The sequence below is a fragment of the Perca flavescens genome, chromosome 3, assembly GCF_004354835.1.
Source record: "Perca flavescens isolate YP-PL-M2 chromosome 3, PFLA_1.0, whole genome shotgun sequence".
In the NCBI taxonomy this organism is placed as follows: Eukaryota; Metazoa; Chordata; class Actinopteri; order Perciformes; family Percidae; genus Perca; species Perca flavescens.
Genome location: NC_041333.1, coordinates 33,990,572 through 34,010,127, shown reverse-complemented (window position 1 = coordinate 34,010,127; position 19,556 = coordinate 33,990,572). Strand labels below are relative to the sequence as shown.

Here is a 19,556-nt window from a genome sequence, read left to right as displayed (position 1 = left end):
CCATCTTCTATCCGTACAATATTCTGCAATTAATGGAACAGCCTCACGTTGACGCTACTGTGTCTATATACTATAATCCAATTATTTTTTTACAGTCTGTTGCCCGCAGAAACTGCTAAAGATGTAAAAGCTGTCATGTCTGTCATCATACCAGGCGAAAAATAAACCCATTTTGTTCCCTTGTCATGTAAAACAATGCAGTTTAAATGGGACTGTGTAGGGTTAGTATGTTTTTTTTTTAATACACCACTAATGCTTATTTTAAACTACTTAGAGAACCAGAGGGGTGGGGTTTAGTAAATCAGGACTATTCTGGTATTGACTCCGTGGTCACTGAATTGACCTTTCTTAAATGGGACTATTTAACTTTTCCTTCCGTTAATTGTCACCCTGGCTTTCCGGTTCTCCTGTTAAATCAGAATCCTAGTCCCCTTCATCTTTCACAAGCAGGCATGCGTTGCTGTCACTTTTTCTGTTTTACGGTTTATATCTTTTTGTCTTCAGGACAGAGTGAAGCTGTGCGGCTCTCTGCTCGGCCTCTGTGGATTTGGATCAGCAGCTCGCAGCCTGTTTCCTGGTGGGCTACGATCCTCTAGTGACTCACTTCCTGCTCCCCTCCCATCCTGCAACACTGGCTCCAGGAAGACAAACTATTCATCCAGTACCTCGAAGGTTTCCTATCACACAAACAAACACGCACACATGCTCTGAGCTGCCAATTTATTGGCAAAATGTAGTGCAGTAAAAAGTACGATATTTCCTTCTGAGATGTAGTGGACAAACTATAAAGTTACATACAAGGGAAATAGTCAAGTAAAATACAAGTACCTCGAATTTGTACTTAAGAACGGTACTTGAGTAAATTATGACTGAGGGTGTACCCAACAAAGTGGAAACTCAGGATAAATGTCACTTCAGAGCAGCTAATGAGTAATGCAAGCTGACTGAGGTCTTACCACATTCTGTACCTGCTGGATTAATCATTGTATGTCTTAGATACAATTCCTAGATTCATCTATAATTCAGCTGGGTGGATTCCTGTATTGTGCAACCATCAGCTCATCTGTGGAAGTGTTTGTGTATGTCTGTGACTTACAGTATTCTGTGGGAGTGTGTGTGACTTAAAGCAGGGCTTCCCAGGGTTTTGACTACACGTACCAGACAGCAGCTGTCCTATTTCTGACGAATCGGTGTGTTCTTACCCAGGTGTGCTGAACGATGAATCCCACTTGATCATAATTGTTTGTCAGCGTAGGTAACACCACCTTACGGAGCACCATAAGGGACATGGAGATTTTTTTTTTTTCTGGTGCGCACAAGATACTTTTCTCGTGAGCACGCAAAAGAATCTCATGCTTATGAGAAACCAATCTAAGGCTAGCAAAATGATGCTAATCAAGTACTGCTAACATGGCTATAGGTAATATTTCACATTCACCGCATGAAATTGATTAACAGTAACCTTATTATCCTTAAGTTTGTTGATGACACTATCAGGTAAATTTTTTTACGTTTTCAGGAAGATGAATACTTCCTCCTTGGCAGCCATTCTGACCGCTCTTCAGATTGGTTTCACATGAGTACGAAATATTTTCTGGTGCGTATTCCATGCCCCCTAAACACTTCAAAACGGCAAGTGTTTTGTGCAACAACTTTGGTACATGCCCAAGAATTGGAGAGATGCCAGTAAAAAAAGGCTGTCAAAAGGAGGACTTCAGCCGTAGTGAAATTACATATTAAATAATACTTATGCAAATAATCGACAATTGGCCACGTGCCTCAAATTTATGGTCAAGTGGGATCCATCGTTCAGAACACCTGGGTAGGAGCAGGTTTGGATGGTTAGGAACGTCTGGTGCATGTGTGGTTGACCTTTCTTATTTTTTCTCTCAGTCAATCGAGAAAATATAAGAGAAATTTAAGAAACCATTGCTGCTTGAGGCCAATTTATTGCTATAAATAGGACAACTGGCCACCACACTATTTATTTCCGATTTCTTTATATCATAAAACACACCAGACCTTTTCTTGCATGCCCTTCCCCTTATTTACTGTCCTCTCTCTACTGTTGCCCATCCAATTAATGGCCAAACAGTTTCTACATGAGAAACAGTTTCTCATGTAAAAAGAGGACAGAAAACAAATTGCAACATCCTCAAAGAATTTGATGACAGTGTCTCAGTTCTTGTTGATTATTATAGTATGACAATAAATTCGGCATTGCGATATTTGTGCTTGCTACTTGCAATTTGTTACGTGGAGCAATGATTTAGAAATATTACTGGGCCCATGTTCTCTATTATCCCAGAGTCCCCTGAAACACTGACAAGTTGTGTATTCACTGCATCTTTTATCAGTAATCTGCTTAGCTCCCTCTTCAGGGAGGCTACCTGTGGTGAGTGTATATATAGAAGATCTGATCCTCTTAGAGGATGACTTCAGCTGGGCTTTGGAGATTGACGGCCTGTAAGCTGTAGTGCTGTTTCCACGCTTGTGGGGGCGTTGTGTGTCAATACTGATGCTGAACCTCCAGCCTCCATTCAAAAGATGAGTTATGTTTATTTCTCTCTCTCTCTGCTTGTCTGTCTGTCTGACTCATTAACCTGGAAATCTCTGCTTCATAAATGACACAGCGGTTAAGGAAATAATGGAGATTTATTCCACACCCAGTACTTGCGATTACTATTAAAGACCTTCTTTGCTTAAAATCTATTAAACAGCTCAGCTTATGCAACCACATGCGTCAAACAGAAAAAAAAAGTAAAGCACACATTGTTTTCCCGTGATAGTTTTCTCTCCACCAGTCTGGAGTGTGTCTGTGTATCTCTGTGAGCTGCTTGTTGTAAGCTTCTCCAGATAAGAGCGCCTGTTAAATGCCAAGAAATGTACAATTGTAAATTCCTGCCTCTGACTCCCGTTCTGTCTTTGTCCTATTATGTTGGGGGACAGTCGAGCTGAAAAGCTGACTTCACTTGAACATAACTGACTTTCCAAATCCTGTGAAAATGCATCACAACCTGTGACAAAATCCACTTAAATACATCTGACGTTGCTTAAATGCTGTACAATATCAACACAATATTTGGGCTGTTTTATCACCCTGTTTACCGGACTGGTAGGAACGGTTTGTGCCGGAGCTGACATCCACATAAAGGTCATCATCGCTATGTTATGACTTGAAAGTTCCTGTATCAGTACGACGTGCATGTGGCTGAAGATGACCTCAAATGTCATCTAACCTGATTAGTGGTTTAAATGACCAGTGAGGTATTTATGATGAACCTCAAACCTAGATTACAATTGTTTGAAAGGACCAGATTTGTTGTGTTCAGGAGGTAAAAATCCAAACATTTTGTTTAAAATCACCAATTGGTTAAAATTCTATCCCACAGGACATGCTTTTGTGGTTTCAGCCGACAGAAACAAGTTAATAAACTTTTTTATAAAAAGAAAATTACAAGAAGCCGGTGGGATAGGATAAACTCATTTCCAACCCAGTGTAATATTTAGCCTTTTTTTAAGCTATTACATTTCCAGCTAGTGCTTTCTGCTGGTATCTACTCCTAATCTTATTGGATTCACAAACATCAGCTTGTTTTCATATCATTTTGTCTGCAATAATGAAAAATTGTCGGTGACATTGTGATGGTCAAATTATAACATCAGAGTCAGAACAGTCCGTCTGCACAAACACCTCAGGGTCAGCTTACTTACTTAGCTGGTATCTTCAGGGAAAGGTACGATTTTTAATGTCGCCATGAATTCATCAACACATTTTCATCTTGAATGAAACAGGAACGATTCTTAGCATTGCATTTGCTCACCTTAGAGCACCAGGTTGGTGGGGTTTACAGCTACAGCACAATTTAGTTAACCCTTGTGCAGTCTTCCCGTCAATCTTTTTGATGCCTTTTTTCACAGTTTGTTTTTGCTTTTTCCAATGTTTTAAATTGTAAAATTTTTCTTCTTTACATTTTCAGCGCTTATTTCTACGTCCCATATTTTCTGATATAAAACAAAAATTGAAAACGGGTCAATTTGACCCTAAGTCAACACAAGTTAATATCGAAGTTGTCAATCACTTAACAATACAATGACGTCTTATATATTGCAAGGCAACTCCACCGTTTTTGGTACTGATCAAATTATACAATTCCCATATTTTATAAGTCTGAAGAACAAAAGATCTTGTTAACATGATTTTCTGCAAACTCTTCTTTTTCTTCTTTTAGTGGCTTGTTGGTGAAACAAATACAACCAGTTCAGTTGTTGTTGAGTATAGTTTTTTCTTAATAGAGCTGGTTTGCTGCCATTTGAATTAAAGTTTTTAAATATCCCTCAGATTTTGATAAGTTGTTTCCTGTGTGTTCAGAAGATTTTCCCCCTGATGTGATCACCTGAAAACGGTTTCTCTAAACACTTTCGGTATAGTACCTTTAGAATTCAATTCAATTTTATTTATAGTATCAAATCATAACAGAGTTATCTCGAGACACTTTACAGATAGAGTAGGTCTAGACCACACTCTATAAATTCCAAAACCCCAACAATTACAGTAATTCCCCCAAGAGCAAGCATTACCAGTGGCGAGGAGAAACTCCCTTTTAGGAAGAAACCTCGGCAGACCCAGACTCTTGGTAGGCGGTGTCTGACGGGCCGGTTGGGGGTGTGATGAACAGTGGCAAATAATAGTTACATTAAAGATAATGGAACAGTGACTTCAAAGGTAGTCGTGGAAGTTCATGTCATAGCTGGGCACATCGTGTCATACTGAGTAGTGCAGTCTCCTATACCGGATCCTGAACTGTAGTTAACCCGCATGGACATGTACCTAAACACTATATCTGTTGAGCGTTTCCACCACAGACTGTAATTCTCTTGAGTTGTTCTTAGTCACTTTATTTACTGGATATGTTTATTCAGGATAATAATTTCACAGCCAACAAAATATCAGACAACAAAAACAAATAAATGACCTCAAGAAATGTAAACAAGTGTCAGTGTCTTGTATGCCCTCCGTTAGCATCCATTATTGCATTCACTTGATGGGGGCATGGAAGTGACAGGGGTGTTGATTTTGCCCATCGCATCCCACTCTTCCAATAGTGCTGTACGAAGCAAATGTTGCCCAGGTCGAGGTCTGTCAGCGGACGCACCAGTCTATGCACAACGCATCTGCAGGCCTGCATCTGTGAACACTGAAAAGCCTTGAAGATCGCAGCATGGTGATGACTTGTTCCCTCCTGTTTGTGCTTAGCGTGGCTTGATGACAAGTGGTGATCAGGGCTGCTCAAAACCCCTAAATAAACTCAAAGAAAGTTTAACAGCAGTGGCCAAACGCAGAACTAAAGGGGGATTTGACTTGACTTTATTGACTGTACTGAAAATTGTTGTTCCATTGGTTCAATATGCAAGGGTTATTGTTAACAGAACATTATATATATACGTTATTATATATATATATGTGTGTTTTTGTGTATATAAAACAAATTCTATAAGAATATTTTAGAAATACTCTGGTGGGTTTGGCATTAATGCAGTTTCACAGAAGCTCCCATGTCATCTGAAGATCCAGAGAATAAATGATTGTTTTCTGTTGGAGACACATACATCTGATTTTACTGACCATGAGAGACTCGGATTGAAAGAAAAAAGACGTGTTCAGTGTGGCCTTCAGCTGCAGAGTTTCTGATGAATAGATCAGCAGTCTGAGGTTGAGATGAACAAACTGACATCACTGTGTTGGTATGTATCTGCTCAACATGTGACAGGGGCCTTTGTGGTAGCCACATGCTTGTGGTGTGTGTGTGTGCATGTGTGTGTGTCTGTGCATGTCTGTGTGTGTGTCTGTGTGTCTGTGTGTCTGTGTGTGTGTGTGTGTGTGTGTGTGTGTGTGTGTGTGTGTGTGTGTGTGTGTGTGTGTGTGTGTGTGTGTGTGTGTGTGTGTGTGTGTGTGTGTGTGTGTGTGTGTGTTCCTATACCTCTGTACTGCTGTGCTGAACCTCACACAATTCAGTATTTGTGTCTGCTTGTGTGACTTCATATGCGGGGTGTTTGGGTCCTCATTTACAGTGAATATACATCTCACATCAGTGTTTTCCTATCAAACCAACATGTACGTGCAACTTCACACCAAAATACAGTCATTTGAATAGAATTGTCACAATCACCGAAGTAAATCTGCACATGCCCATTGTTGCTTTGTTTAATGAGCCTGTGCCAAAAACAACAACTGCGGACTACCGGTGTTGTAAAGTGACGCTAAGCAGCGACTTGGTCAGTGTAACGCTTATCAGTTCAATTTTCTAAGCACAAACGGACACAAACAGAAAAATGGGTTCAAATATCCAATTTAAAAATATTTTCCACCTTGACAAATTAAAAAATTGCATCTTTAACCTGTTTTTCCAATTTTCAGTTTTTTATTCAGAGGATCAGAAATTGAGCTCCAAATATTCATAATACTGTAATGGTATTCTCTTCCTCTACTTTGCGGAATATGCAGGTCATTAACCGCATATGGACCATATGGCTAGGCGGAACGAGGGAGAGAATACCATTGCAGTATTATGAATAATTGGAGCCCAGACGCAATTTTGTAATTTTCTAAATTTCTGATCCTCTGAATAAAAAACAGAAAATTGGAAAAACAGTTTAAAGATCCAATTTTTTCATTTGTCAAAGCGGAAAAAAATGAAAAATTGGATATTGGAACCCATTTTTCTGTTTTTCCAAATGTCCGTTTGTGTTTAGAAAATTGAACTGATAAGCGTTACAATGACCCGACTCCACCTCGTCATCTGTCCACACAAATGTGTCACATTTTGGTTTCGCCATATTACCTTGAGCTGTGTACCAGAAAGATGTTAAATAAATAGGTATCAAATATGTATAAATGCTAAAATAATTAGTTTTGTTACACTGTTGTTTGATTTGTTAATACCACCAAAAGCAAAATAAGCTCATTACACATGCTCAGAATCTTCTTCTCTTGTATTTGACGTATCATTGACGTAGCCTTTCTCACCAGTTACTGGACCATTTTTGCATTCTAATGTGGATGGAGACACTTTGTAAAGCAAAAGTTCAATTCAATTCAATTATACTTTGTTGTCCCCTTGGGTAAACTTTTCTTGGACTCTTGAACAAAGTCAGTAAATAGAGAAAAATAAAAAAAACAACCATCCACAAGTAAACAAAGTGCAAGTTGTGTGGACAGATTTGTTGAAAATGTTGAAAAATATATATTTATTTTTCAAAAATATCCTGTGTGTATAGTCAGGGCCTTAAATGACCTTTTGTGCCCCTGACCTTGTTTGGGACATCCTGTTCGTTATAAATGTGTTTGATGTTTTAGTCTGAAGTCTTGTGGGCGGCTTATAAACACCAGGGTCAAGTTGGACATAACAATTTGCTAATATTGTCTGTCAGAACTCAAGTGTGGACTGAACCAAGTTATCTGGATTAGTGTAAACACGGACAGATAAACGTGCTGTTGTGTGTGAGAGAGACAGAGAGAAAGAGATGGAAGTCCGCATAACAGTGTTTTTTCCTCCAATGTGTCATGCTAAAAGTCTGGGATTGCCAAGTATGCAGTTCCCATGTGGACTTGACACACACACACACACACACACACACACACACACACACACACACACACACACACACACACACACACACACACACACACACTGCTTCCTGTCCTCTGAGTGAATTCCAGCCATCATTGCTCTCATCCTGGTAAGACTCCTCCTTTCCTTTCTTTATATTTCCTTTCCTTTCCTTCCCTGTCCTTTTCATTTTTCCTCCTTTCATTTCTTTCTGTTTGCACTGGAGTTACTGTAGTTCATGTTCATGGCTTGTTGGTCACTGTCCTCGCTCTCAGCAAACCAAATTATTTCCATATCTCCTCCTGTTTTCCTTTTCATGCTCGATATTGGTCAGACTGGGACAAGCCCATTTCTCCTCCTTGATGGATCAGTTTGCTAACAAACTAAACAATGCTGTGCTTTGATGCCAAATGCAATAAAAGCATTATATTATCAGTAAGGATGCAGTCAGTCTGTCTGCTAAGAAACCCTGTATCCTCTTAACATTGTTTCCCTCTGTATAATGACAATCATCATCATCATCCATGAATTGAAAGTAAATGTCATCATTTAAGTACTGAGTGTTTTTCGGAAACCTGCTAAAATCCTGCAGCATATAAAAAAACAAACATCTGCACGACTTTCTCTATTTCTGCTGCTGCTGATGCACCACTTCATCTTGCATAACTTGTTTTTATTCTGATGATGTTCTTTGGTTTTATGATGTCAGTTCATCAAACATCTGGTGAATGTAATATGAGAGGTTTTTTTTTAGATTGTGGCGCTGGTGTTCATGTTTATTTACACAGCAGCAGTCAACAGAGCATGCTCAGAACAACTAATGTCTTGAGAATGAGGGGAAGGATATTTTTGAGGAATAAGGCAAGAATACACAATGCAAATGAGGATTTGTATTCCTGAATGAAGAGCATGATTCCCTCTATTCTGAAACTGGCCACTCTGCATCTTGATCACTTTTAATTTTTGTACTTTAAGCTCTAATGCTAAAACTGTTGCACCTTTTACTTTGAATGCAGGACTTGTACTTGGAACAAAGTGTTTCTACACTGTGGTACTGCTACTTTTACTTTCCCGTCACAAACTGAGATGCTTCCTGTCCTCTTGAGTGAATTCCAGCCATCACTGCTGTCATCCTGGGAAGACTCCTCCTTTCCCTTCTTTATATTTCCTTTCCTTTCCTTCCCTGTCCTTTTCCTTTTTCCTCCTTTCACTTCTTTCTGTTTGCACTGGAGTTACTGTAGTTCATGTTCATGGCTTGTTGGTCACTGTCCTCGCTCTCAGCAAACCAAATTATTTCCATATCTCCTCCTGTTTTCCTTTTCATGTTCCATATTGGTCAGACTGGGCCAAGCCCATTTCTCCTCCTTGATGGATCAGTTTGCTAAGAAACTAAACAATGCTGTGCTTTGATGCCAAATGCAATAAAAGCATTATATTATCAGTAAGGATGCAGTCAGTCAGTCTGCTAAGAAACCCTGTATCCTCTTAACATTGTTTCCCTCTGTATAATGACAATCATCATCATCATCCATGAATTGAAAGTAAATGTCATCATTTAAGTACTGAGTGTTTTTCGGAAATCCTGCAGCATATAAAAAAACAAACATCTGCACGACTTTCTCTATTTCTGCTGCTGCTGATGCACCACTTCATCTTGCATAACTTGTTTTTATTCTGACGATGTTCTTTGGTTTTATGATTTCAGTTCATCAAACATCTTGTGAATGTAATATGAGAGGCATTTTCTTAGATTGTGGCGCTGGTGTTCATGTTTATTTACACAGCAGCAGTCAACAGAGCATGCTCAGAACAACTAATGTCTTGAGAATGAGGGGAAGGATATTTTTGAGGAATAAGGCAAGAATACACAATGCAAATGAGGATTTGTTTTCCCGAATGAAGAGCATGATTTACCCTCTTCTAAAACGGGCCACTCTGCATCTTGATTACTTTAAGCTTTGATGCTAAAACTGTTGCCCCTTTTACTCTGAATGCAGGAACAAAGTGTTTCTACATTGGGGTACTGCTACTTTTACTTTCCCATCACAAACTGAGATGCAATAGACCCACTGGAGCGCTCACTTTAGTTAAACTCAGGGTAACAATTTCAAATGACGTTGATACAACTTGTGTTGGCGTGCCTGGTCATCCTCCCTTCCCAGAGACTTATAACATCAAAATCTTAACTTCCTGTTGTGGAGCGGATTGAAACAATCCGCGGGACAAATTTAAAACTGGCTTGTTCCCAAACACAAGCTCACTCCAACACACACACACACACACACACACACACACACACACACACACACACACACACACACACACACACACACACACACACACTTCAGCACTCGGGTGAACATTGGCACCGGACTGCATTTTGGACTCTCCTCTTGTGGGTGTTGTTAAAGAATGGAGATGCCCACTTCTTATTTTCAATGTGTGTCTCTCTCTCACACACACACACACACACACACACACACACACACAATTATACCTTATCCCTATTGGAAGCATTCCAGCATCAACGAGGCATGAGCTGGATGTTTGTTTGTCTTGCAGTTTAGCCATTAAGGTTCCCAGGTCTATTCTGTCCGTCAAGCACTCTCCCATAAACACATATGTTTGTACTGTGTAAACTGTTGCCCCTTCCCCCTTACATTATCATGACACAGTAGTGACCTTAACCTTTGAACAAAGTCTCAAAGGAAAATTCGACACTTTGGGGAATACTCTTATTCGCTTTGCTGAGTTAGATGAGAAGATTGATGCCACTTGTGCAGTAAATATGAAGCTACAGCTAGCAGTCAGCTAACTTAGCTTAGCATAAAGACTGGAAACGGGGAAACCACTAGCCTGGCTCTGTCCGAAGGTAACTAAATCCAACTACCTTGACCTTTAATGCTCACTAATTAACAAATTAACATATTGTTTGTTTAATTTGTACAAAAATGATAATGCCTAACAAATATATCTCTTTCTCTCCCTGACCCTGTCTTTCACTGGTTGAAATTGTAAACAAATTAATAACATAACTAATTACACTGGTGGGACTGTTTCAGAATGATACCTCTGGTTCAGGCTGGTCCTCATCCTCAACGCGTGCCTTTTTCAGTCATGGAAAATACTTTACAATAGGCAACTCATCTTGATTGAAGCAGCAAACATTCAGTGTAAGAGTAAAAAATGACATAACATTATTTATAATACGTTTATTTGATTCACAGCTGCTACATATAGCGTTTTGACCTCGATAACCCAACTGCATTTTACTGCAAACTTGCAACTAGTTCACTTTCTAAAGCGGGCACAATCGCTTGTTGAGAGTCGGGCAGGTGATTGTGAATGTGTGATTGTGTAAAGGTGTTCACGAGATAGATACCAACCTTTTGTGAACTTGTGAATTTCGACAGCCGTCTTCTCTCCTTGATGGAGTCAGACGTTATGTACACGGTGAGCTCGATGGTGTTTTAAGCCTCCAACGTTACCTTACAGGCAGCTAACCCTCACCTTAACCCCAACAATAACCATTGCCGCGCTGCCTGGAAGGCGACATTGGGGGCTAAAAACACCAAACACCGCACGGTGGGAGGAGGTGTGTGTGTGTGTGTGTGTGTGTGTGTGTGTGTGTGTGTGTGTGTGTGTGTGTGTGTGTGTGTGTGTGTGTGTGTGTGTGTGTGTGTGTGTGTGTGTGTGTGTGTGTGTGTGTGTGTGTGTGTGTGTGTGTGTGTGTGTGTGTGTGTGTGTGTGTGTGTGTGTGTGTGTGCGTGCGCGCGCGCAAGACACAAGTGACAGAGAGATGGAGCAGAACGTGTTTTAAATAGCATTTAAAAAAAAAAAAGAGTAACGCAATGTGCGGCGGCCAGTGTTGATAGTGAGGCGCACCGCCACACATTAGTCTATGTGTGGGAAACACTGAGCTATCATTTACTCACAATTGGTTGGCCGGGTGTGTGGGCGGGACATCGATACCGCGGCTCTTCCACCTGATTACTACTGCGCAGACGCCGGCTCCAAGTAACCAAGTCACCAGTGCAAGATGGCAGCACCTGTCATTTCTAAGGTCAGGTCGTGTCTAGATGGTAACCCAAGAGTTGCGAGAGTCTCGCGAGATAGTTAAGGTTAAGCATTGAACTTGAATGGTCTTGAAAGTCTCGCGAGAATTTTTGCAAATCTAAGGTTAACATCTAGACACGACCCTATGGTCATAATTTTTACACCTTTTTTTTTTTAAACAAATACAAATGGACAGAGCCATGGCTGGCTGTTTCCCCCTGTTTCCCTGGTAAACTAAGTTAGCCTGCTGGTGTTAGCTTTATATCTACCTTACAGACATGAGGTATCAATCTTCTTATGCAACTGAAAGCATATAAGAGTATTTCTAAAAAACGTTGAACTAGTCTTTCAACCCTCAAACAGTCCTGGGAAGACATGTCTCCACTTTCCAAGACTGTCCTCACTCTAAAGATTTAAAAGCTATATACCCACTGTGTCCATTCTTGATTCAGGCTCAACGATAAATAGAGAGGTGATCATCCGGCCACGTCCCTTCCTCTCTTTCTCTGCCCTTGTCTATTTCGGTGTGTTTGTTCCAGGCGGGCAAAGGCTCTGACCCACCGGACAACCCCTGAGTCTTGACAGAGGAGGGGAGGGAAAGAGAGAGACTCGCAGGGAGGCCAGAGGAGAGGAGGGGAGGATTGTGGGAACGGAAGGAGACTAGAGAGGTGGGAGGATCTGCCCTGGATGTTGAGGACGAGGAGGGAGGAAGGGAACGGGAATGAGGTAAAAATGTTGAAAACATGCATCTCTGAGTGTGTTTAAGTCAATGTATAAACCTTTGTGCACATTATTTAAATTCTGTAATAGCATTTATGTAATAGTACTCTGTAACAGTGACACCGTCCTGTGTACATGTGTGTATATTTAGGCCTATGTGTTCCCCTGTGAAGTGTTTATGTTAATAGCTCAGTATTTCGAGGCTGGACGGTGTCCTTCTGTGTTATTTTGCCCTCTTACATCATTCATTGTTTTGCTTTCCACTGCCTCACTCTCCGGAAAACACCGCAGGAAAAACTAAGAGCTACACTGCATTTACAGTCACAGCCAAGTGGCATTATAAACCACTTTAACTTTCCCTCCTGGGTCAAAATTGATTGAAAGCTGAGATGGTTGGCTAATTTCAAACATTGTCACCAAAGGATAGTAAAAAAAAAAAAGTGAAGTGGCACAAATGGAAACTATTTTTGTGGTGATGAAATTACTTGTGTTGTAAGAATTTACCAATTCTTTATTTATAATAATATTACAGAGCGGGGGTAATATTCCAAGAGAAATTTCCCAGATTAAAGTCATCAATTTTCGTGAAAAAAACTTGGATACTCTCTGAAATGAAAGTGGTACTTTTGAAAGTGAAGCGATGTGGTTCCTTGAAAAAAAAATTGTGAATTTAATCTCAGAGAATTTCAGATTTTTTTTTCTTGTCGCCGGTCAATCATGTTGTGTAGTGTGAACAGTATAGCAATCTTTTTTTTCTATCATTATTATTATTTTTTTTACAGCTAAATGCTCCACTATGTTCACCCTCTAGTCTCTTACTGTGTCTGTCTGCTGTTTGGTGCCAAGCAGGTACTGTACAGTGGGTTTTTCTCTAAAAACAGCTGCCTGTTGTGGCTGAAAGCTACGCTATGAGAGCAATGGGAGTAAACCAAAACAATAAGCTTGTGTGCAGAGAGAAGAACAATGAGCTAAAACTTACTATTAAACTGTTTGGAGATAATCATTTCACATACAAGTAGCCATGTGATCCATCGTTAATATGAAAATATTGCTTATAGCCGACAAACACAACACAAATCGCCAAGTTCAACCCATTTTTACATTTATTCTGTTGGAAAGAGGGATTACTGTAGGTCAAAAGTCAACAGAGGGATGCTTCCATGTTTCTGAATGAGTCAGGTTACAGTGTTTCTCTGATGGAGGAAAACAGCTGGAAACTACTTCCTCTCTGAGGTCAGCTCTCTGGTCAGAGGGCCTCCTTTCGTTTTTCACCTCTCTCTCTGTTTGTTGTTATTTGTATATCTTAAATACAAGCTGTAAACATAAGAAAAAAGGATGGTTAAAACATTTTTTTTTCTCTCTCTTCTTTTAGCCCTGAGGCTCTGCAGTTTGCTTCAATCACAGCCAACTAAATGGAAACACATGACAGCTAATTTACTCACAAATTCCCAGAATTCCTGGCTATGAGGTCACTCTTGGTCTCAGTTGTGCGTCGTGACTTTCAATGCTCGGAAATGAAAACACAAACCCCACGCTCACCAGGAACCACTGTGGGCCAGATGTTATGTGTGTGAGGACTATTGAGGCCAAAGCATTTTTTTTTTAAGATTTTTTTGGTTATTCCAGCCTTTAATAGAAAGAACAGCTAGAAATGAAAGGGGAGGGAGAGGGGGAAGACATGCAGGAAATCATCACAGGTCGGACTCAAACCCTGGACTTTGTGCGTCAAGGCATACGCCTCCATATTGTTCTACCAACTGAGCTAACCCGGCCACGAGGCCAATGTATTTTTAAGGTGATTTTCAAGTCTGATTTATTTAGATGATGATTTTTAATGTTCATCTTGAAGTGCTTTTAATGACACAAGGGATAACAAGACAACAAAAAACTAACAAATAAACTCAGTAACAGAGTTTCAGAAAATGTTATCATCATTATTCTTTCAATTGTAATCCCAATGTTGTACCCCAATATATATTAATCCTTCATTGCAGCCATGTTTTGTTTGGATTAACACTGTTCAAATTCAAAGAACTTTATTTTATTTTGTAGTTAACATCCAAATCTTTAAACGCTAAATGTAAGTCTGAAATATGGGAAATAAAAGAAAACGATGCTTAAATCATCTGGGATGTTGTTATGTAAAACGTCACATTTTAAATTATTGTTTAGCTTTGGTGAAGTGTTGAAGCAGATATGGAATATTTACAATGAGATTTTGTCATTTACTGTGAAGAACATCAAGGAAAAATAGTGACATTTAAGTTTGTGTACAAGTTTTAAAGTCCCATGACATGGTGCTCTTTGGATGCTTTTATATAGGCCATAATAGTCCCCTAATACTGTATCTGAAGTCTCTTTCGATGAAGAATTACAGCCACTAGAGCCAGTCCCACAATGAGCTTTCCTTAGGATGTGCCATTTCTGTGTCTGTAGCTATTGAGGAGGAGAGAGGGGGGGCAAGGTGGAGAGTGGGGGGTGTGGCCTTGACCAACTGCCACTTTGCTCGTTTGAAAGCCATGATGTCTCTCTCTCTCTCATGGGTGGGCCAAATTCTCTGGGCGGGCAAAGCAGAGAAAGGGGAGGTAACCTTCCTCCTTATGACCTCATAAGGAGAAGATTCCAGATCGGCCCATCTGAGCTTTCATTTTCTCAAAGGCAGAGCAGGATACCCAGGGCTCGGTTTACACCTATCGCTATTTCTAGCCACTGGGGGACCTAGGCAGGCTGGGGGAACGCATATTGATGTTAAAAAACCTCATAAAGTGAAATTTTCATGCCATGGGACCTTTAAAGGGGTGATAGAATGCAAAACCGATTTCACCCTGTCATAGTTGAATAACGACAGTTCGGTGGGTAAATAGGACATACATAGAAGCTCAAAGTCCCACTGACACCCCTTTACTATGAAAATCTCATATTTTGAAACTGCCGCTGAAAACGGGCGAATCCCAACAAAGCTGGAAGTTGACGTCAACCTCACAAAAAACGGAACCTTTGTCAGCCCACGGGTGTATTAAGAGAACGGTCACGCCCCAACATTTACATAGGCTACACAACTGACCTGAGATCAGTCCGAATCTAGGTCGCGCAGATCTCTGCTATTCCATTACAAAATTCACTTCTGAAACTTTTTTATGCGAGAAATCAACTATGTAAGGCTCAAATATGGGCCGTTTTACGAAAATGGATGGCTAATTGCAAATTTTGTCCGACTGTGTGTTGGAGTTCAGCGCCGGTGCTGCCTGTGTTGTTGCCTTGCCGCCTGGCCTGCCTTCCTTCACAGACCCCGGCCTGCTCTGAGGTACTTGGAGATCCGTCATGACTGGCAGCCCACAGCACTCCATACCCGCTCAAAGTCACCGGTTTTAGGATAATGGACTACTAAACGCTGGTGCTCTGACAGAGCTCCAGGGCCTGCAGCTCCCCTCTTCCTGCTAGCTAAATGCCCGGTGTGTGTGAGTGAGAGCACGGTCAGCGAGCTTGTTACGCCAGCAATCTGTTACCACAGGTTCCAGTTAATCTTTTAATGTGTAATTATAATGTGTTGAGTTATTTAAACAAACGATTGGGGAAATAAACGTCGCTTGTCCGCGAGTCTCAATGATAGAGCCTGCGGCTGGATGTAGCTCTATCAATGAGAGCTAGCTCCTCTTAGAATTCCTCTGAAATTCACAAATATTCATTAACTTGAAATCGGACACCGTTGTTAGCTTTATAAGACCTTTAGGGAGATGTTGTATAAGTGGCGTGATGAAATTCAAACTGTAAATATACAGAAGTTACGCCAAAAATGAAGCTAACTATCCGTGATTTGTAGCTAGCTACACATAGCTAGGATTGAAGGGACAGTCATAACTAACGAAACCCCCACTGTTCACAAAAATTAATTAACTTGAAATCGGACACCATTGTTAGCTTTATAAGACCTTTAGAGATATGTTGTATAAGTGGCGTGACAAAATTCAAACTGTAAATATAGCTAGTTATGCTGACAGCCAGCCAAGATTAACTGGAACTGTGGTAAGAGATTGCTGGTGTAACAAGCTCGCTGACCGCGCTATCACTCTCACACACGGGCCATTTAGCTAGCAGGAAGAGGGGAGCTGCAGGCCGGGGTCTGTGGAGGAAGGCAGGCCGGGCAGCGAGGCAGCAACACAGGCAGCACTGGCAGCTGAACTCCGACACACAGTCTTACCAAATTTGCAATAAGCCATACATTTTCGTAAAACGTCCCATATTTGAGCTTTATATAGTTGATTTCTCGCTTAAAAAAGACTCAGAAGTGAATTTAATAACGTAATAGCCCGACAAACAATGTATAACTTTGCAATGAGACCTGTCTCCCATGTGTTTCTATGTAGTTTGCTCAAACCAATCAGCGCGTAGCTCATTCTGAATATTCATGAGCATACCATATTTGGAAGAAAAGCTCTTGTTCCAAATAGAGCCATATTCACAGGGTAGTTAAGGGCCTGATAAAATAGCATTCGGGCAATTTTCAGCCCAACCAATGTTACATACCCCATTAGGAGACCTTAAGGAACAGTGTAAAATACCCTATATAATCATTCTATCACCCCTTTAAGCAGCAGGTAAGTAAAACCTGGGAAGGAGATTCGAAGTGATTCAACAGCGGGACTTTTGCTCAATCTTGACTCTTTTATTGTGAAATCTATGAGACTGCATGTCTCATGACGACAAAATAATTCCACCTGGCAACAGGCTCACCTGGAGTGAGCCTGTTGCATAATAACTCACAATGAAAGAGAACTCTGGCTCTGGCGGTAGTCCTGTCTGCCAGGGGCGGTTTGCAGGACCAACATGGTGCCATGTTACAAAGAGCAAACAAATATAATGTCCTTCTTGCTCTAACTCTGTTTCTTCTACTTCCTGCCTCTCTCAGCAATGTTAATAGAGGCACTAAAAGAAGATGCTGTCCTCCACCTTTCATTTAATTCTTCTCTTTATTCTTACACAACTTTCTTGGGATGAAACTCAGTCAGAGAATTCACACAGGCGCAAACCTCCACCCCCCACGTTGCCTCTCAGAGCTGGACGAACGGCAACCTCTCTGGGGGTCTTAGCATGGGGCGAAACCTGGGGGGCTGGAGCCTCGCCATGGGCCTGGAGACAGAGTTCATGCATGGATCCCCATGTGGCCCCAACCCATACTGCACGTATTACATTTTGATTTACTTAGGTGATGTCATGTGTGTGTGTGTGTGTGTGTGTGTGTGTGTGTGTGTGTGTGTGTGTATGTCTGTCCCTGCTGTGTGATATAACATAGTTGTAGAGACTCGTTTTAATACTCTGCTTACCAGGTTTACACATTCCAGTCGGCTTCAAACACTTACAGAGAGTGAGAGTGATACTGTGAGCGAGAGAGATAAAGAGTGCGTGTTCTCTTTAGGTTTGTCTTGTTTTAAGAAAGTCCAACCCAAAACCCTGAAGAGGTCAAAACTCCAGCAACACTTGCAGTATAAAGAACTTTGTTGTGAGACAAACCTGCACAAAATACACAGCTGTGCTGGAAGCAGAGGTGTCAAAAGTATTCACATTCATTACTCAAGTAGAAGTACAGATACTATGGTTTGAAAAGACTTCTGTAGAAGTATCAACTCAAGCTTTGTACTCAAGTAAAAGTGTAAAAGTACTGGTTTCAAAACTAATTAAAGTATAAAAGTAAAAGTAATGTAAGGGGGAAAAAATGCCATTAAGGACAAAAGCTTAGCCCGCCCCACAAGGGCCTAATAGTGCACTACCCCACCTCCACAAAAAAAGGAGCACCTTGTTCAATTGTATTTGTCTGTTCAGTATGTTCAAAAATATAAAATAATAAAAAGTTGATCTAAAAAAAAAAAAGGAGCACAAGGCGACATTAAAGAATGAAGAAACAATAACTTATTTCAGACTGAGTCTGTGTTTTTCAGACAACGGCAGCTACAGTCTGGTGTTAGAATCCTCTCCAGAGAAATACACTTTTACACCGTTTAGCTGTCAGCATTGTAACCGTGTTTACTCCAGCTGCTAGCTAACCGTAAGCTAACGTTACCTGCTGTCGAGTCTGGTGTTAACTAGCTAACGGTAGGCTAACGTTACCTGCTGTCGAGTGTAGCTTGTGTTAACTAGCGTCCCGTGCGGTTTCAGTTCCCTCTAACGTCCGTTTTCGGAGCATCAGAGAGAAGCACGGCACCGAAATCCGCGTTTCTATTCGGTCCGTTCGTTAAAGCACCAGTGCTGTATTAGCACCGGGTCTGTGCAGGTGCGATGGATCGCGTACAAACCAATAGGGTGTCGGAATGGTTTATGTTTATACTTCTCATCCAATCACCATCAAATTCACTCTCCGGATGGCGCGATTTATCTGGATAGGGTTTTTTTTTGTGTGTGTGTTTTTTTGAACAATCGACGTTCGACGAGCCGGAATGAAAACAAGCTGAACTGAAATAGGAGCAACAAGGCTATTTTTAAAATGTAAGGAGTAGAAAGTAGCTACAGATAATTGCGTGAAAATGTAAGGGGTAGAAGTAAAAAAATCTGCTGTAAAATAATTACTCCAGTAAAGTAGCCTATACCCAAAATTTCTACTTCAGTAAGGTAACAAAGTATTTGTACTTCGTTACTTGACACCTCTGGCTGGAAGTATTCAGATCATTTACTTCAGTAAAGGTACTAATACCACACTGTGAAAATACTCCACTACAAGTAAAAGTCCCACATTCAAAACCGTATACTTAAGAAAGGTATGTAAGTAGCTAAATGTACTTAAAATAAAGTAAAAGTATTAATTGTTTAGTAAAATGTCCCCTCTCAGGGTTTTCCTTTGTGGATTAATATTCCTGCTGCATTCATGTGTATGTTGCATTTTACTAGAGATGGTCCGATACTTACTAAACTTACTGGTATCAATATCGGGCAGTACTGGAGTTTATGCACCGATCCGATACCACGTAATAAAGCCCTAAAGAAAATCTACGTTAAAGTAGTTTATTTCTGTTCTTTCTCCGTTATAAATGACTGTCAAACTGGATAATAAGAGAAAGTTCTGTCGCGTTCATTGTTTGTGTTAGTTCATGTTTCACAAAGAGTTTAACCTGAGCCAGACCGACAGCAAAGATAGAAATCCTGTTACATCCATACAGGGATAGTATACAGTTGTTAAAACAT

The 19,556-nt window shown here is 40.6% G+C and overlaps 1 long non-coding RNA gene across 1 annotated transcript; it reads right to left on the bottom strand.

Annotated features, from left to right (window-relative positions):
• Positions 1-13,476: 13,476 nt before the first annotated feature.
• Positions 13,477-18,527, bottom strand: LOC114553275 (uncharacterized). Its single transcript, XR_003692277.1, has 3 exons — positions 18,489-18,527; positions 13,829-13,934; positions 13,477-13,700 (listed from the first exon to the last, which is right to left on the bottom strand). It is a non-coding gene; the product is annotated as an uncharacterized LOC114553275 (long non-coding RNA).
• Positions 18,528-19,556: the final 1,029 nt, after the last annotated feature.